We start from the raw sequence: 21,187 nt of genomic DNA on the forward strand, positions 1-21,187 counted from the left end.
TCTCCTTCCTGGGCTTTGGCTAAAGCTTCCAGAAAGATTGAGGACAGTTTCTTGGCTGTGATTGCTCATAGTTAGCCCCACCAGCAGTTAAAATATAAGTGAGTTAAAACAGAGACCTACATAAGTTAGTAGCTTCCAAGGACAGGCCTGGGGTGAACGATTTGGGTTTGGTCCTTAGGCCTCTAGTTAAAGGTACAGCTTATTGTCACAATGGGGGAGCTGTAATGCCATGGGGTCTCTCCAGGGCTGCAAAGCATCCTGAGTCTCATGTAGGAGGAGTGTGCCTTTTTTGCTGATGACACAGAAGTCCTGACATGAATACATATAGACTTTGTGGAGCAGTCTTTCTCATGGCTAACATAGCGTATTTTTTCTAGCCTTAAGAGGTGTTTCTCTGGCCTGGGTTGAAGTCTAGTAGTAAGCTGGAAAACATTTCTGTTTAACTGCAGAACTGAGTCCAAATGATTTCTATGTAGGCATCATGAAACCTGAAGCATTTTCTCCATGGTCAACCTATATTGCCTTTGGCCTGGTAGGTCTTCATTTGAATAAATATTTACTGTATGGATTGATTTATGTGGGGCAAGAGTCACTGAGCAGTGCAATAGGTTTAAAATATGGCCTTCGAGCAAATATTGTAGAAAGGACCTCTGGCCTTTAATTCATCTCCAAATATACCCAGCCATGTCCCTACCTTGTCTCCTGCCAAAATGTGGGGGCTGCCGTGAAAATACTTATGCCCCTTGAAAGTGTTTGCCGATCTGTACAGTTGTCTTTGCCGGGTGGCTAGAATACCACGGTCATTCCATGCGGCCAGTTCTAGTGCAGACAGACGGGCCTGTCTTCTGCCTCCAGGACTCCTGGGTCTCAGCCAGATCCTGGGGTGAGTTGTTGAGTGAGGGTGGGGTGAGGGGAGATGTGTTGGGGCCGGCAGATGAATGGTTTTGTCAGTTCAACACAGGAGGAGGGAGAGATGGGCTTTGGGGCTTGCAAAACATCACATCTTGGCAAAAATACTTTGAAAAACAGGCGATTCCTGGAAAGCAATAATGCTGACAGTAGAGAGCGAGTTCGGGGCCTGCCAAGATGCCGAGCGGGGGCTTGGTTTGGTTGTGGAAGTACTGAGGCCCAACAGACTGGGCTGAGCGACTGTCTGGCTGCACACACCTCCTTCAGTATCCCCTGGTCTGTGTCTGAGAAACTTGCTTCTGCTTGGGTCATCCCAGGCCTTGAGACACCCATTCTTAGCCAGCGCATACCTGGCTCCTACCTGACATGTAAGGCAGTCTGTTACCTGCCTGCTGGATTTTTCTTTTCCTTCTGAGGCTCAGTTCATTTGCCACTGTCCCCCATGCCTCTGTTACCCAGGCCTCTTGCCTGCACCCCACATTGCTTCATGTTAACAATCCTTGCTCATACACAGCAGGACTTCTGTACCAGGGGAATTGCAGGTGTCTTTTTTTTTTTTTCCATTTAGAGTAGATTTTCTGCAGCACTTTGTACTCATCTGTTGCTAAGAATCAAAACAATTCTTTTCAAATAGCCTCTGCTAGGCCCCACATCATGCCTGGGCTTGTCTCCATGAGGAAGCTTCCATGTAGCCTCCAAGATGGCAAGAGCTCAGAGCAGACTCGGAAGAAGCCCTGGGCTGCCCCACAGCAACCGGAACCCTGTAGGCACGAAGAGACAAGCAGAGCCTCTGAGCTGTGAATCCCTCAGAGATGGTCTTTGTCTCACGGGGGCCCAGGGTAGCAGGTGATAGCTGTGAGCAATAGAAACCACATGAAGACAGGACCCTAGCTACTCACTTGGGATATTTCTTCAGACTTTCTACCAGAACTGTGAACCAGAAGCAAGTGGCTTTTTAAAGATCTTTTTGTGAGGAATGAGGCGCTCACTGGAGGGTCTGCTTCATAGGCAAAGAACAGGAGGGAGTGGACTTCCATTGTGCATGTGCCACATGACTATTACAGACTGAATTGTGTCTCTGTCCAAATTCATCTGTTGAAATTCTGATCTTTGAATGTGATTCAGAATGTGACCGTATTCAGAGCAGCCTTTTAAGGAGGTGACGGAGGTAACAAGACAAGGGGAGTGGGCTCTACTTTTGTCTGGCTTGTGACCTTATTAAGAAGAGGAGATTCCAATCTAGACACACAGAAGGATGACCAGATACAAATGCTAGGAGCGAGCCATCCACTAGCTACAGAGACAGATCCCAGAATGAAGCCAGCCCTGCCAGTGCCTTCAGCTTGGACTTCTAATCTCTAGAATTGGCAATAATGATGATGATGTTGATGATGATGATGATGTTTGTTGATGAAGTCACTCATTGTTGGCCATTTGCTATGGAATTCATAGCTGACTAATTCTGTAACAGCTATGCTTGTTTCAGAGTGAATGGTGGTGAATTATCCTAAATAATCACAAAGTTGTAAACAATGGATGTGTCACTTCCTTCTCTCTCTCTCTCTCTCTCTCTCTCTCTCTCTCTCTCTCTCTCTCTGTCTCTGTCTCTGTCTCTGTCTCTGTCTCTCTCTCTCTCTCTCTCTCTCTCTGGCAGGGGGAGGGTGGTAGATGAATTAGCTCTAGAAGGAGAATTCCAGATAGAAAAACATCACCCTAGAGTTTGTGATCTATGTTTAAGCTGTGTGGGGACAGAGACCAGAATTGACCAGAGGCTAGGGCAGGCTTGTCCTGGGAGGTCCTGTTTTCCACTAAGCTGGACTTGGAGGACGGTAGGGAAAGGGTGTGTGGGGCCATTAGACCCTGTGCTGGCTCTGCTGAGACGAACAAGAAGGCTTTGGGCAGCCCTGCAGATTGAGAACCACAGTGATTTTCCACAGCTCCTGCAGATAGTTTCCTAGGGCTTAGAAAGGCCAGGCTTTATGGCTTCATTTGGAGGTCACAGGGGGCAGCCACGGGCCTTGAAGGGATTTCTTTTCCCATCTGTGGTTGCCAAACGATTGCAGCCTGGAACTGAGAGGGAGGGAGGGAGAGGGAGAGAGAGAGAGAGAGAGAGAGAGAGAGAGAGAGAGAGAGAGAGAGAGAGAGAGAGAGAGAGAGAGAGAGAGAGAGAGAGAGAGAGAGAGCATGAGCAGTTTGTGGCCCTAGAATGACACACACAGTTCTTGTATAATTTGCAAAGATTGAGGCCATTTATCTTAATTGAAAACCACTAGATGCATTTCCGGCAGTGATGTTCCCCAGATGACCCCCAGGACAGACTAGACGCTAAATAAGAAAATGTGTGTGTTACAGAAAACCTGGTGGTTCGCATTCCAGAGAGCTCCCCTTCCCCCTGGTCCTGCATCTGTTCATGTGCAGATGAAAGGCTCCAAGGGACTTGGATCTATAGAAACTGTCAGTACTAAAAGGCTGCCTTTTGGTCTTAAAAGGTGTCCTTGAAATGACTCCCAGGTTTGGGCCTGGCTGGCTTTCCAGGCAAATCTACTTGGCTGGTTGAGAACACAGCCAGGAGGATTTTGAAGCTGCCTTTGAAAGTTAACCACTCAGTGAGCAATCCCAACAGACACATGCATGGAGACACCAACCAACCAGAGCACGAGAAGAAGAATCATGGGGTGACTTCTAGAAAATGCTGTCGTGAGGAGGCCCTAGTGGATGGGGCCCCAGAGCCTGTTGTTAGGGAGCAAGGCTGTATTCACTCCCTCATCCTTCCTTCATGTAATGATGCGTCTAATCTGCAGATGGCTGTCAGGAGGTAGGTGCTGGCCAGAAGCAGAGAGAGCTAAGAGACTCCCAGAGCACTGGACATCCAGTCTAAACTTCATTAGCATCCAGAGGTTTTCAGACACGGAAGTTGGCCACAGATGTACAGGATGGCTTAGAAATCTGCTAATGACATCTACCACTACCACTGGGATGTCCAGTCCCACTTCCATTTCTAAGTGGCCAGACCAGGCACAACTTATCTTCCCTTCTTGTCTCTGTGCTTGCCACCTGCTGTGACCCCACTTAGAGCACTGGGTACTATGACGGCTCATGGCTCCCTTTTGTTTGTTTCCTTCTAGATCCAGCGTCTCCCAGCTTCCAGCTCCTGGTTGTTGTAGGAAACTGATGTAGTTTGTTCCATCGCTGATGCTTCAGGGGAAAATTTCTTCAGCCACTTAACTGTTTTCCATAGGCCCAATTTTTATAATGGATGGATTCAGACGAGGTGTTGCCAGAGATATGGTGGGGCATGCCTGTGCACTTGAGAGACAAGGCAGGATGATTGAGCTTGAGGCTAGCCTTTGGCCCATAGTAAGATCTTGTGTCAAATCAAACAAAAAGGTATGAATGCAAGGAAGAAGGAAGGAGAAAGAATAAGAGAAACCAGGTGCTGGTGGCTCACACCTATAATCCTAGCTTCTCGGGAGGCTGAGATCTGAGGATTATGGTTTGAAGCCAGGGCAGGAAAGTTGGTGAGACTCTTATCTTCAATTAACCATCAGAAAACTGGAAGTGGCACAGTGGCTCAAAGTAGTAGAGTGCTAGCCTTGAGCAGAAAAGCTAAGGGACAGTGCCCAGACCCCAAATTCAAGCACCATGAGTATAAGAGAAGAAAGGAGAGAGAGGGAGGGGGAGGAAGGAAGGAAGGAAGGAAGGAAGGAAGGAAGGAAGGAAGGAAGGAAGGAAGGATGGAAGGAAGGAAGGAAGGAAGGAAGGAAGAAAGAAAGAAAGAAAGAAAGGAAGGAAGGAAGGAAGGAAGGAAGGAGATGGTACAATACTCTTAGGGCCTGAAGAGAACAAATGTCAGAAGAATTGGGGATTTGTTCCCTTTTTTGTTTCCTGTCCCATATAATTTTTTCTCACCGTTGTCTTGAGATTTACACCATTTACTTTCCTGATTCTCAGGTTTGTAACTCCAACCGGATGATCCCACTGGTCCCTAGCTTGTAGAGAGCAGATACTGGGAATTTTCAACCTCCATAGATGGCCCTATCTCTTTGTTTCATCTCTGTCATTGTCTCTCTGTGTCTCTATTTTTATCTTTGTCTTTCTATTGCAAACTGCCTCTGTTTCTCCAGAGAACCCTAAAGCTTTCATGTAGAATGAGCATATTTGTATGGAAATGGTATTATCTTTAGAGACAGAAATGAATTCAAACCAAGTACCAGTGGCTCACACCAGGAGGCTGAAATCTGAGGATCGTGGTTCAAAGCCAACCCGGGCAGGAAAGTCTGTGAGGCTCTAGTCTCCAATTAACCACCGGAAAATAGGAAATGGTGCCATGGCTCAAGTGGTAGAGTGCTGGCCTTGAGCTGAAGAGTTGAGGGACAGCACACAGGCCCGGAGTTCAAGTCCCATGACTGACAAGCCCCCCCCCCCACCAAAAACAATTCAAACTGTGATTCTATAATGTCCCTGTCTGTGACCTTTGGTTTATAATCTGACACTTGACTTCTTTGAGGCTGTAAAGTAAGGACAATAATGTTTAATGGGAAACAACCAGTTGGCAATGTGCAGAGTTTTTGCAAGAGAGACCAGTTGGGATATACATAGCCAAGAACTGAGGCTAACTAAAGTGGCGATGAGCCAGTTAAAAGATGCAGGCTTTGGAGAGATAATTCAAACTACTCTTTTATCCATGAATGCTGAGATTATGGTAGGTAATTTGGTAGGTGATAACTATAAACAAAAGAAGTTTATGGCTCTTAATTGTCTTCTCAACTTCTATTCTTTCCTCAGTGGAACCTCTCTTCACAAAACCTAGAATGAACTTTCTGAAGCACAAGTATTATTGTAGCACTTTTCTGTGATCATATTCCTTTGAGTTCCCATTGCCCTAAGAATCAGGTCCTGTCTCTTTATCATGAGCTACAGGAATCCCATTAAGAGTTGGCCCTGTGGCTTCCTACTTTCCACCTTTCCCAAATATATCTTTCCCCTAAATGTGACAGAAACACAGCTGTTTGTCGTGACCCTTTGATGCTTCCATGTCTCCGTATATGCTTTCCTTTACTCTGCTTAGAATGTCCTTTCTCCTTTATCTTCTTTGAGAGTCTCCTTTTATTCTTTAAGTCTCAAGTGAAATGTTAACCTACTCTGAAAAGCCTTTTTGATCCTTTTCATAGACGTGAAAATACTTTTTTTGTGTGTGATTCCCATGATATTCCTTGTGCACTTATATTTAAACTCTTATCACAGATTTTGGTAAATGCCTGTGTAAGTATCATTTTCTCCTGTGAGTTAGTGACAAGAACTATCTGCCTCCTTCTCTGCAAATAAAATATAAAACCAGAGGCCTAGGTGGAAAAGGAAAAGAAAAAAAAAAAAAAAACCTCTAAGCTGCCTCTGGATCCTCTGCAGGGCAAAGTGTGAGCTATAAAAATTGGTTCACTTGGCAGAGTACTCCCTGACCCATTGTATTTGGAGTCTCTCTCCTCTTCCATCTAGCTGCTACTTCATAAGCATGGGACTTCCCCATTTCATCTGAACCCCTACTGTGGGACAGAACTGTCCCACCCTAGATCATCCAAACCCCTGGGAGTTGCTTCTATTTCATAGGACATGTCTCACCTTACTCTAGCAGCTTAATCAGTCACACAACACTGTATCTGGGCCATGCCAAGGGTACAGTCTTGGGTATTCCCAAGCCCAGAAAAGACTCATGAGTTAACCTGACAGGAAAACCACAAAGAAAGAACATTGATGGACACAGATTGAGGAAGAACAGCTACTGATAGAGCCAGTGGCATATACTCTCCTCAACAAGAAGGATGTCCTGGCTTTCTTCTTGTTTCTATTTCTCTTTAATAAATATTTCTGTTGGTAATGTATTTACTCTGTTTTTCCTGTTTTTTTATTCATAAATATCTCTTTGTAATCTGTGACTATAATGTCTTTCTCTACAATAATCAAATCTATCCCATCAAAATACTATTTCATTTACCTGCCCCCACACATACTTTCTCCCTGTCTTTCTTCTTCTCCTTTCCTATTTTTACTACGTAATTGTCAAATCTTATACCTGTCATATTTTTTCTAAGCCCATAGTGTACCATACATGAACCCTAATGACTTTCACATATAGTTATTGGAATTGTAGATGATGCATGCAATTTTTATTTTACTTTTAATTATCATTTTTGGCTTTGAATTGGTAATTTGTTATTGCTGAGCTATATACCTCCAGGCCAATGGTAAGAAATGGCACATCAAGAATCATCCAGTGAAAAGATTTCAGGTGGTTAAAACCTCCTCTGATAAGCAAATCTCAACAAAGAAGCACAAGATATAGAGGGGAAAAAGCAATCTGATACTTCAAAGAATCAATAATCCTACAATGAAGAATTTGAAGGATAGTGAAGTGGACAAAAGCTAAAAAGGTGATAAGAATAATCAAAAAAATTGAAAAGGACTTGTATAAACACCTCAGTGAATTCAAAGACAATACACTTTAGCAGCTAAATGGATTTTAAAAGCTTAGAAATAAGCCACTGAATGAAATGGGAAATGAGGAATACCATGCAGAAAATAATAGGGAAAGTCAATAAAGACATGGAAATTCTGAAAAAATAAAATCATAATTCTGGAAATGAAGTCTCTATAAATCAAATAAAAACTAGTCAAAAGAAAAAGTACGGGGCTGGGAAGGTGGCTTAGTGGTAGAGCGCTTGCCTTGCATGCATGAAGCCCTAGTTTCAATTATTCAGCACCACATAAGCAAAAAGAAAAAAGCTGGAAGTGGCACTGTGGTTCAAGTGGTAGAGTGCTCACCTTGAGCTGAAGGGCTGAGGGACAGCGCCCAGGCCCATAGTTCAGGCCCCACGACTGGACCCAAAGAAAAGAAAAGAAAAGAAAAAATACTAGAAAAAAAAAAAAACCTCAGTTGAAAGACTCCTTGATAGACTGGATCAAGACTAAAGTCAGAATACCAGTGCTTGAAGATAAAATAGATATATTTGAAAACTCAAATGAAGATAAAGGAAAAATGAAGAAGTATAAATGGAACATGAAAGATATCTAGAATGCCATAAAAAAACCAAACTGATGAATCATGATCATAGAAGGAGATGAAGAGTAGAAAGCTAAAGGAAATATTCACTGAAGTTATAGAAGAAAACTTTCTTGGGTAAAAGGTAGTCACCCAGGTACAAGCAGCTTATAGGACTCCAAATGGAATGGATATGACTAAAATTTCTCCATTGTCTTACTATAGTTAAAATATTTAAGTATTAAAACAGAAGAAGGAAAGTACAGGGAAAGCTGCAAGGGAACACCAAGTCACCTATAAAGGCAGACCTTCAACAGAGGAACAAATTTAAAATCAACAAAAAGTTTAAAATCAAGGGAGAAATGGAACGGTGTATTTCAAGCCCTTAAAGACAAGAACTCAACCTAGGTTACTATACGCAGCAAAGCCACCCTTTATAATTGAAGAAAAAATACAAACTAAAGTAATTCATCACCACCAAGCCAACAGTGCAAGAAGGTATTTTCAGTAATCCTACATATAGAAGAAATAGATAAACGTAGCAATGAAAATACTCACTAGCTGAGTAGATAAGAAAATGAGTAGAGAATAATTAAGTACTATAGAAGAAATGGCAAGGTTTATATCTTTTTTTTTTTTTTTTTTTGGTCGTGGGGCTTGAACTCTGGGCCTGGGCGTTGTCCCTCAGCTCTTCAGCTCAAGGCGAGCGCTCTACCACTTGAGCTACAGCACCACTTCCGGTTTTCTGGTGGTTTATTGGAGATAGTAGTCTCACGGTCTTTCTTGCCTGGGCTGGCTTTGAACTGCGATCCTCAGATCTCAGCCTCCTGAGTAGCTAGGATTACAGGCATGAGCCACCAGCACCCGGCAAGGTTTATAGCTTTTAATAATAACTATTAATGTTCTCCAATCTCCAATAAAACAGATTGGTGAACTGTTTTCTTTAAAAACAAACAAAAAAACAACTTTTTTTTTTGCCTCCAGAAAACTCACCTCATTGACAAAATCAAAGAAAAGCTTAAAAGATAGAAAGAAGAAAAATAAAAGGAGTTCCCATGAAAATGGAGCTCCAAAACAAGCAACTAGCTATACTTATGTCTGACAAAGCAGATTAAAAAAAATAGTCAGAAAGACTTTTTTAGAGTGATAAACAGGAGGATATAGCAATTGCAAGCACATATATTTAATATTAATGTACTCAATTACATAAATGAAACACTTCTGGACATAAAAGCTCAGATAGATACCATCACAATGTAATATACTACAATAATATCCCACTTTTGCCATTAATAGATAGGCCATCCAAAGAAGAAATCAATGAGAAAATTTCAGAATTAAATGATACTCTAGACCAGGTAGACTTAGCAAGCATTGGCAGACTAGTTCACCCAAAAGCTACAGAATACACAGTCTTCTCAGGAACATACAGAACTGTCTCCAAAATAGAAAATGTAGGATATAAATTCAGTGTTAAAAAAACAACAAATTTGAAATATTTTTCTTATTTTATCAGACTACAATGGAATAAAACTAGAAATCATTAAAAGAGAAACCACAAGAAATATTCAAACCATGGGGAATGAACAATTAATTTAGAAATGATCAGTGAGCACCAAGTAAATAAGAGGGAATCAAAACACCTCTAGAATCAAATGAAAATGAATACATAAGCTACCAGTCTTTGGGACACAGCAAAGGGAGTGTTACTAGAAAAGGTTATATCTATGAGTGCTAATATTTTAAAAAATCGGATATAAATAAACCACCTACTGATGTTTTTCAAGCTCTTTAAAAATCAAGAACAAGCCGGGCGCTGGTGGCTCACGCCTGTAATCCTAGCTACTCAGGAGGCTGAGATCTGAGGATCGCGGTTCAAAGCCATCCCGGGCAGGAGAGACCGTGAGACTCCTATCTCCAATAAACCACCAGAAAACCGGAAGCGGCGCTGTAGCTCAAGTGGTAGAGCGCTCGCCTTGAGCTGAAGAGCTGAGGGACAGCGCCCAGGCCCAGAGTTCAAGCCCCACGACCGACAAAAAAAAAAAAAAAAAAAAAAAATCAAGAACAAGCCAAATCCATAAAGAAATAATAAAGACATAAAGACATAAAGAAATAATAAAGGTTGAAGAAGAAATTAAGATGTAGACTAAAAAATAATACAAGAAATCAATGAAACAAAAAGATTTTTTAAAAAGATAAGTAAGATTGACAAGACTTAGCTAAACTAACCAAAAGAAATAGAGGGAAGATCTAATGAAATTTGAGATGAGAAAGGACATATTACAACAAATAGTGACAAAATTCAGAGGATTATGAAGCAATACTTTTAAAACTTATGTTACAATAGACTGGAGAATATAGAAGAAACAGACAAATCTCCAGATGCTTATGGTCTACCAAAATTAAGCCAAAAGACCATAAGCCTTCTTAAAAAAAAAAATCTAAAAAAAGCAATTAAGCCAGGTACTGGTGGCTCACAACTGTAATCCTAGCTACTCAGGAGGCTGAGATCTGAGGATAATTGTTCAAAGCCAGCTGGTGCAGAAAAGGCCATGAGACTCTTATCTCCAATTAACCACCAGCAAAACCAGAGGTAGTGCTATGGCTCAAAGTGGTAGAACATTAACTTTGAGCAAAAGTGCTCAAGGATAGCACCTAGGCCTTGAGTTCAAGACCTACAACCACCACCAACAACAAAGCAATTAAATTAAAGCATTAATAAAAAGTCTTCCAACAAAGAAAAGTCCATGAGCAGATGAATTTGCTACGAATTCTACCAGACCTTTAAAGACACCAAAGTGCTTCAAACTGTTCGATGAAGTGGAAAGTGAAGGATGAGTCCCAAACATACCTTAAAATGTATGTTAGAGGAAAACCCATCTCTTCAACAAATGGTATTTGGAAAACTGAATGTCCACATATAAAATACTGAAAATAGATATTCCTGACCAAATATAACAATAAATTTAAAATGAATGAAAGTTCTTAATGTAAGACATAAAACTACCAGAAGAAAACATCAGGAAAGCCTTGAAGATATAGGCATACATAATGCCTCCTGAAGAGGATTCCAATTGCTTAGGAAATAAGAACAAGAAAGAACTGCGTCATATTACAAACTTCTGCATAGCAAATAATAAAATTAGCAGAATCAAAAGAAAAACCACAGAATAGTAGAACCATTAATTGTTAGCTATTCACCAGTTAAAAGCTTAATATTCAGAATATACAGAGTTCCAAATATTGAACACCAAATGAAAAATCAATGCAATTAATAAATTGAAAAATGAATTGAATACCATTCTCTACAGAAGAACAAATGACCTATAAATATATGATAAAATGCTTAATATTTTTAGTCATAAAGTACATTCAAACACAATACTGAGATTCCATTTCACCCCAGTGAGAATAGCAATCATCAAGAATACTAACAACAAAAATTCTGCTAAGATTGTGGAGGGAAAGGGATTCTTATACACTAATGTAAAAATTAGTACAAGCCCTATGGAAATCAATATGGAGATATCTCAAGAAACTAAAAGTTGAACTACAATGTGATCCTTCTATACCACTCCAAGACATATATCAGAAGGAGTATAAGTCAGAAGACACAGGAGAAAAGCTGCATGTCCATGTTTATAGCAGCACTATGCACAAAAGGTGAGCTGCAGGCCTATCCCAAGTTCTCATCAACCCATAAATGGATAAAGAAAATAGGGTATATGTACATAATAGAGTATTATTCTGCCAGAAAGAGGAATGTAATTATGATGGAACTGGAGATCATCATGTTAAGTGAAATAAGCCAGACTGAGAAAGCTAAATATCATGTTTTGTCTTACGCAGAACCTAAACCTTAAAATTAAATAACCTGAGTGTAAAACTGGTATTATTTGGGGGATAGGAATCAGCAATGGGCAGACACCAAAGGAGAGTGTGAGAGAGGAAAATTTTTACACTGGCATGAAAATAGAATAACAAAGCCTTTAAAATTGTTTTTAAGGGGCAGGGAAGGTGGCTCAGTAGTAGAGCGCTTGCCTTGCATGCATGAGGCCCTGGGTTCGATTCCTCAGCACCACATAAGCAAAAAGAAAAAAAAATAAATAAAATTGTTTTTAAAACAGGTAAGAAAGTAATAGGGTGAATTTGATCAAAGTGTTTCATACACATGTATGAAACATCCCAGGGAAAACTCCTTTATACAATTATTATATGCAATAAAAAGTTTTTCAAAGGCCTCACATGCTGGCTGATATGACTTTTGTTTTGCCCTGGCCATAGTTGCTTGGTTAACCCAAGTGATGGACTGGTCCCATTCCCTAACTTGGGAGTTTGAAATTTGATCAGGGAGTCATCTTCAAATCAGGAGCTGTGACTTTGGGATTCTCAAAGCCTGCTTCTTATAGCTTCATTCTCTGAGGTGATTTGTACAATCAAATTATTATTATTATTATTATTATTATTATTATTATTATTATTATTATTATTATTATTATTATTGTCGGTCGTGGGGCTTGAACTCTGGGCTTGGGTGCTATTCCTCAGCTCTTCAGCTCAAGGCGAGCGCTCTACTGCTTGAGCCACAGTACCACTTCCGGTTTTCTAGTGGTTTATCTCACGGAGTTTCCTGCCCAGGCCGGCTTTGAACTGTGATCCTCAGATCTCAGCCTCCTGAGTAGTTGGGAATACAGGTGTGAGCCACCAGCACCTGGCACAAATCAAATTATTTTATGTCAAGCTACATACATTCTTTCTTGCAACCAAGATAAATTATTGTAAAGAAATAAAAATTTGATTATCTGACTTGGGGAAAAATCAATCTAATAGCCACAGATATTTCATTTATAAAATGAGAATAAGTGTTATCTACCCTGCCTACCTTTTGGGACTTTTATATGAGTTAACTGTGTAAAGCACATTTTAAAAAAACATTCCGAAAACAGTAACAATCTATATAAACACGGTGAAGCTATTTGTCTATTGCAAAGAGAAAGAGAAACACAGAGAGATTTAAGTGGTTTTTTTTTTTCTTCTGAGTATGGAAATAGGTTTTCTTTCTTTCTTTTTTAACTTAATTGTTTGTGGTCAGTCCCTCTCAAGCTCAGGAAGTTCCAGAGTTAAAGGTTTATTTTTCTTTTCTTTTGCTAGATATTTAATACTTTGATTGTTTCTGACACTGAAATTTCCAATTATGGTCTGGCCCTTTACCAAGCCAATCCTAATTTGTATGTTATTACTGCCGTTTGGGGCCACTTTCAACAGTTCTGTTTAGGAGACTGAAGAGAGAGATTGATTCCCATTACTCTACCCAAAGTATTTGTTGTTTGACCATATGATTCACACCCCCTTAGTTTTGTAGAATAAAATCATATGAGTTTGCTGGTGTAGCCATAACAAAGCGCCTTGGACTGGATGGCTTAAACAACAAACATGTCTTGTGTTGCAGTCCTGAAGGCCAGTTGTTTAATGTCAGGGTGTGGGTAGGGCTGATTTCTTTCTTTTTTTGTTTGTTTCTTTCTTAATGTCTGTCTGTCTTTCTGTCTTTCTTTCTTTCTTTCTTTCTTTCTTTCTTTCTTTCTTTCTTTCTTTCTTTCTTTCCTTCTTTCTTTCTTTCTTCCTTCCTTCCTTTCTTTCTTTCTTCCTTTCTTTCTCTCTTTCTTTCTCTTTCTTTCTTTCTTCTTCCTTCCTTCCTTGCTTCCCTTACTTCCTTCCTTCCTTCCTTCCTTCTCTTTCTCTCTCTCTCTTTCTTTCTTTCTTCCTTCCTTCCCTCCTTCCTTCCATCCTTCTTTCCTTCTTTCTTCCTTTCTTCCTTTCTTTCTGTCATGGGACCTGAACTCTGGGCCTGGGCACTGTCTCTCAGCTCTTGAGATCAAGGCTAGTGCCCTTCCACTTGAGCCACAGCACCACTTCCAGCTTTTTTCTGCTTATGTGGTGCTGAGGAATTGAACCCATGGCCTCATGCATGCGAGGCAAGCACTCTACCACTGAGCTACCTCCCCAGCCCCAAGGCTGTTTTCTTGAAAGGGTGGTGAGGGAGAATCTATTTTAGACCATTCCTTTGAGTGGTAGATGGCAGACTTCTCCCTTTCTCTTTTTATAAAATTTTCCTTTAGTGCGTCTGTGTGTTTATACTTACCTTTTGTAATAAGGATATTGATCACCATCCGTTTGAGCTTATTTGATAACTTCATTTGAGTTGACAATCTCTGTAAGTACTTTAAGTTCAAAGAGATATGCTGAGTTACATAGAGGTCAAGACAGAAACATATTTTTTCAGTGGATACTTTTCAGCACATAGCAGAAATTAATCATAGAATCTCCCACATGGTTTTTTTAAACTCTAAACTTCAACCTAGTGCTCTGACTCAACAATAAATAAAAAGTAATTGTAATAAAAAGTTATATGTGTTTGCATGGGTTCATGCTTAGGCCAGAATTAGTCAGAAAGCAATAAGACCACGTGGTACAGTGGGGTCCCTCTTAGCAGCCTCTCTGAGAAAGTAACAGATGCAAATGGCAGCTGTGTGCTGCTGGACACTGCCGGGCACTGCTGGTGCTGGTGTCCTGCACAATCATCAGCTCTTGGCAAACTGAGTGCAAGCTTCCCTTGTTTTACATGGTCGTCTCAGTCCTGGGAATTTCAACATGAAAAGAAAATGTCTAAGAAGTACTTAATGTTTATATGTAACACAGAAAAGAGATGGGCTTTGTTGTTGTTTGTTCATTTGCTGATCCTGGGGCTTGAATTCAGGGCCTAGGTGCAGTCCCTGAGCCTCTTTGTGCTCAACCTCTTTGAGTCACAGCGCCACGTCCTGTTTTCTGGTGGTTGATTGGAGATGAGAGTCTCATGGACTTTCTTCCGTGGGTTTTGAGCCTGGTTCCTCATAGCTCAGCCCCCCTAAATAGCTAGGATTACACAGAAAAGAGGTTTTATTATTTATTTTTTTAATCTACACAAGCTCTATGGAATATTTAAAAGTCAGGAAGAGGTAGGATGATCTCACTTCAGGGACTGTACCAGGAATAGCAGGATGGCGCATATTCTTTATACTCATCAAATGAATATCACTAGGACCCCCTTGGTCATTGTAACAAAAATGTCCTACAAATGGCTGAAAAGGTTTTGACCAAAGGAGTGATTGCAAACATGAGACCAATATCATTGTGCTGAGGAGACTTTGCCTACCTCCTCCTCAGTCAAGAAGAGCAGAGCAGGGCACAGCAACCAGAACTTTCCTGCTGATCATGTCACATGCCTTCGTGGGGCTCTTCTCTCATTGTGGTGTTTCCAAGGCATGGCATAGTGTTTGTTGTAGAGCAGGAATCCAATAAATGCGTGTTGGAAACTGTTGAATGGCAGCCTCTGAGAGTGAGTTGGAAGGCTGGATATGAGGAATCTCACGTGCTTGTTCATTCCTCTGTTTATGTTTACCAACATAGTGAATTGGATAGCGTCATAAGTCCTGGGTAACCCATGAGCAAGAAGGAGTGCTCAATATTGAAGAATAGGACAGTCTAGATGGAGCTGAGATGCTTAAGTAGGTGTATTATGACTGTGTTGGGGGTTGTGGGAACAGAAAGGAAGGGCACTTGACCCAGGACGGCATGGTGTGTGCTATAGGAATGGCCAAATATCAAGAACAACAGAGGGGCAGCCACAGGGAGCCATGTGTTACTGTGGTATTCATTTCTTTCTCATCAGGAACAGACAGTAATGAATAATTGGGGGAAACCTACTTTTCACATTTCGACAGGATGTGAGACAAGGGGCCTGTGTCTACTTGTGCCTCCTTCTCAATTCTGATAACACTCAAACTTCAGCCAGTATTTGGATCTTCCCATGTGGCCTTGCTTGAGTTGCATTCAATTCACCTTCTTCCATTACCTTTCTTCACTCTTTTCTTCTGGGTACAAACGCTATCCTAAGTAGCAGAGAGCATATGGTTAAGGGTCAGATTCTAGGCCCCCTCCACACACACCTGGCTTAAGCTCTGGAGAAGGTGATATGTTGGAAAGCCACAGACACTTTGCCCCCAAATCCTCTACATGACACTCTCCATGGTCCTCACCCATGAAGATACTGGTCAGAAGTGCTGTATCCTCTGGTCCTCTTCTGATAAGAGGGAAATGCACCAACTCCCTTTTGCTTCCTCCTGTCTCGCTTGAGTTCTTTCCTTAGTTGTGCTGTTCCAAGCTGAGTTTTCCATCAGGGACATTTTCATCCATGTCCAACCATCTAACAAGGAGCTCTGGATTCTGACCAGAATATTGGGACAGAGACATGATTCAATGCATGCCTAATGCCAACAAGAAGAGTAAAATTAAACCAAAAATCTTCAGAGTGGGGGCCCAATAAAACGTCTTTGTACTACAGCTTGGAAGAAGACTATGGTGAAGGGAACAAATGGGGGAATGTGGTCCTTGCTTTCTCTCTGTGTCTAAAGGCTGTAGAAACACTTCCAGGCATAATTCGTAGCCAGAGAAAGAGGCTGAGCAGTTGTCTAGAGCCAAAGGCTGCCAGGAGTCATAAGAAAACCCTTTAAGTATGTTTTTTTTTTTTCCATCTGTTTGATTTCTTATGCTGAAAAAGGAGAAAAAAAATATATAAATAAGCGTTTCAGAGAACTGTCACATGCAATTACCTCCACCAGGGAAAATAAACAAGACTCCACTTCATTAGGAAGTGTTCATGTGGCTGGTGTCTTCTGGTGGGGTGCCATCCTGGCTGGGGATCTCCAGTCCTGTGAGCTTCCAAGAGGAATTGCTCAAGCTTCACTTAAGCTGAAACTTAGCTCCAGCAGCCAGACAGAGGACCAACTCTGGAGATGGCAGCCCATGGGCATCTCTCTCTCTCTCTCTCTCTCTCTCTCTCTCTCTCTCTCTCTCTCTCTCTCTCTCTCTCTCTCCTCACCCTCTCTCCACACATACTCACCTCAGTCTCACTGTCCAAAGAGGAAGTTCTCTTTCATCTCAGAGGAAGAGGAAATGGTGGTGTGTCTTCCTCTTCTTGTAGATAAGACCCTAAAGGATGTCCTAGTTTTCCTAGGAAAACAGATTCGATCCCCAGTACTACAAACAACAAACAAACACAGTAAAATAAGAAGGAAGAAGGAAGAATGTCAGGTGTTGCTAAAATCGGTATATGGAGTGACACTGGTGTTCACATTTGAGCCTCATGTGAGAGTCTCATGTCTCACCCAACACTTGAGTTATTCAGGATGCTCTGTAACCATCATTTGCATTCAAGAAATTATGACAAATGCTGGATTATGTGAATTGGAGTATGTTTTGGTTTTAATCATCTCCTCTGCAAAATGGACAATTTCAGGGAACCTGTAGAGACACGGTGAGATGCAAGCAGCAGTGAACCATTAGAAAGCGCTCAGGCTTGACTCTTCTCCTGACATAAGCTCTGTGTTGGTCACATAATGAGAAAAACAAAGATAATCTATAATCAGTTGGGGCAGCAAGTTACACGCCCACCTCTGCAAATATGAAATGACTGGAGAAACTCCTTGAAATACGTATTTACATTTTCTACAACTAACTCAGACTGAACGAATATTCCATCTTGAGCTACCAGCTGAGACTGGTATAAAGCCAATGATATCTGCAAAAGATTAAACAATTTTTATTTAGAATATGAAGGATAATTGTTATAATTTTTGGAATGTTTAGAGCCATTTACAACTCTATCCACTGCTTCACAAAGACCACAGTAATTTGAGGATAAATGTTTGGAATCCCCCTTTGAGTTTTCTTACTTCATAGTGAATGGGAAGAGCCACAAGGCATGGCAGAAAGCCTGGTTAATCACAGTATGGTGACAACAGCTGGAAAATAATGCATAGAACACAAATTAGTGACTAGACTGCAGTGTATTCCTTTGTCAGTGAATACTGCTAGGTGTCTCAAAACAAAACCCAGAAAGGTTGAAAAAATAAACACCCAGAGAAACTAGATAGGCTGCAAGGTTTACTATACAGTTGGATTGAAGTACAGATGTTTCTCATATCTCTCAGCATACAGAATCTGCTGATTCTGCTCTGTAATGGAAATGCAGTCAGAAAGAGGTACCAGGAGAGATTGCTTAATTTTTTATTATCTCTAAGTAGTTATGCAAAGGAATTACTATTCAACAAATCAGTTTATGAATACAATACATTTTGGTTGATGTTGCCCCTTTCATCACAAAAATAACGCCGAGTAATTTCTGTAAGGAGACTAAAAACGTGTGGGAAAAAGCTGAAACATTTTTTGTCGTGAAGCAACAAGCACTGTACTACTGAGCCACAGTTTCACTTTCAGCTTTTCGGTGATTAACTGGACATTAAGAGTCTCACCGACTTTCCTGCCAGGGCTAACTTTAAACCACAATCCTTAGATCTCAGCCTCCTGAGTAGCTATCAGTACAGAGGGGAGCCCATCAGCGCCCCGCAAAGGTAGTTTTGTTTTTTGTTTTTAAAAAGCATTCTTTAATTTCCAGTGCATCTTCTATGGGAGTGCTATAGTTAGCTTGGTTTGTAAAGCACTTGCAAGCATGTGATCACATGCTCTTTTTGTCATCTGAAGAGGTGGTGATGGTAATGTTATGAGGAAAAGACCCTATTACTCTCCAATTGCTGCTCTAACGTTGTGTCTGGGTGCATTTACTCTCTGTTCTACATGGCAGTTTTCCCTATCTTAGATTAACTCTTGGGGAGAACGTGTTTCCTTGCATTCCAGGTTTGGGGCCTCTTCGTCCACCTTCGCCGTGCTTTCCTCGGATCTGCTCTCCTTACGTCTGTCTTCTATCTCATTTGGTCCTTCTGCCTCCCTCTTTTAAGAGTCCTGGTGATTATAATGGCCCACCTCAATTATCCTGAAAAATCCCACCGTGTCTTAATGTACTTATATCTGAAAAGTCTCATTTGTCTCTATGACAACATATTCACTGCCTCCTGGTAGCAGGATGCGGTTGTCTTGGGCTGTAATTCAGCCAGTTGCAGGGGGAGAACAGGGTTGGGAAGCTATGCCCTGGTCTCTGAGCAGACATTTCACATCATTTCTAGTTCCCTGGGGTTTTGCCAAACAACTCGCTCCCCAGGGAGAACATGTACATTTACAGAGGAGTAACACAGTGGGTGCACGGCATCCCCCGCAGCTGTGGGCGGATGAACACCCTGAGTGGGCTGTGAATATCCCTCCTCACGTCTGTCATCTCCTGTCATTTTGTCTCTCCTGTGTATAATGGCCATTTGTATATAGTCCATGATTCACTATTGGTAAGGCTTTAAGACTTTACTATTTGAAAGTAGCCAAAAATTAATAAGCAAGCTCAAGGCTATTATTTTTAAAAGGGATTGCATGCATAGACACGCAAAAACGATACTAGATATCCACAGCCTTTCTAAAAAGCAAGATGGGTGAGGAACGTGGGAATCGTTGGCTTGTACGTTCTTGGCTTCTGGAACCCCGGCTATGACTTGGGTCTTAGAATCACCCAGGGACTGTTTTAAAAACTACCGGTGCTGAGACCCTCTGCTGAGATTTTTAAGTCAGAATCTCTGGGCTGAGAGCCAGAGCAGTGCAATTATTTTGTAAGCTTTTCTGAATTATTCTACTGTGCAGACAGGGTGAGAACATTGACCCTTGTCAGTTTCCATTCCACCTTTCAAAGAATGAACTACCCAAACTGAATTCCCAGTCCCCAGTGGCTGTATCTCTGGGATGTGTGTGGCCCGGGCCGGGCCCAGTTGGAAAGATCTCAGACTGTTGCCACATCCTTTCCCACAAATCTTCATCAGATGCTTTGGGGATGCAGCCATGCTTGAGAGAGAGTGTGAGGGAACTCAGGTTTATGACCACCATGGCTGCAGGTAGAGCTGCCAGGGACAGAGCCCAGTCTTTCTGGGACAGGTCATCTGAGCATGGCACCAATGCTCCTCAGTTCCAGTCCCAGTTGCTACCTAGTCAGGTTCCTTATCCACCTCCAACTATCTTTCTTGACCCTGTCCCCTCTCCTGGCCATTTCTAGCTTTCACCCAGTGAGTGATCCCTCTGCATAACATCTGTTTCTAGCTCTCCAACTTCCACTCTAGACGTCTTAGAACTCGGTCTGTTTCGCACCCATTTTCTGGCCTCAGACATCCTGACCTCCTGGGATGCGTTCTCTATGTGAGACTTACGTCTTCCCTTGACCTTGGGCTCTGCCTGTTTTCAGGTTCTAGTTTCCTCCCAGTCCTTTCATTCTTCCTACTGGCCGAACTCTGCTCATGATAATCATTTTTCTCACTGCCTCACCCAAGGTTTCCATGGGGACCCAAATCTGGTCTGTATGCCTGTGTGGTGAGCTTTCAACAAATACTTGCAGTGATGTTATGATAATGTCCACCAGCTATAGCTCCAGGCAATGGGTGAAAACTCAGAGGAGATGAGAATGCGGTTTCCAGCATAAGCCTTTTAAGTGCATAAGTATCGTGGTGAGTGGTGAGAGACCCCAACTGTTTATTTTACTTCTCCCTCAAATCAAGTTGAAGGCTTCTTGCCTATAAACCATGAAGATGCAAATTACCATGACCATTTTGTGGGCTCCCTTATTATAAAAACCACTTGTTTTCATGGTGGCTCAACGTCATGCTGTTTTGAAATTTTAGGTGAAAAACTTGATGAACTCCTAGCATTCTTGTTTATGGCAATGGACTTTGGCCAAGCTTGGGAAGGGCGATCAACCAGAACACTTGAGGAATCTACAGAGAATAACTGTGAGCATATCTTCTTGTCCACAGTGCCATGTTCTTATTGCCAGAAGCTAGAGATGGCAGGATCTATATGGAGAGTCTTGCTGGAAAGGCCTTGCTTCTGGGCTCATACTTTACACTTTCACTCCTTAAAGTGTGATCTGAGCACCAATAGCATCAACTGGGAACTTGCTAGAAATATAGCATTTCAAAACTCCACCCAGGTCAGCTGAATCTGTATCTACAGAGGAACATAATCTCCAAGTGAATCATGAGAATATTTGCAGTTTGAAAAACAATGTTATCAGTCTATTCCTGGTCCCTTCTTCCTCCTTAAATTTCCTTAAATTTTACTATTCTCTGTCTGAGGAACATTTGAAAGCCAAGAAGATAAGGATGGTTTGTTGTCACCTGATTCTCAGGTTTCACCTTCTCTGCCAGGAGGGCTAATCTTGGCAGTAGTGTAAATAAGGGTGAGGTTAAGCTGGACAACAGACCTCCTGCCTGGGTCAATGGCAGAAAT

This window comes from Dipodomys merriami, unplaced genomic scaffold (assembly GCF_024711535.1).
Source record: "Dipodomys merriami isolate MVZ:Mamm:240054 unplaced genomic scaffold, mDipMer1.0.p SCAF_2, whole genome shotgun sequence".
In the NCBI taxonomy this organism is placed as follows: Eukaryota; Metazoa; Chordata; class Mammalia; order Rodentia; family Heteromyidae; genus Dipodomys; species Dipodomys merriami.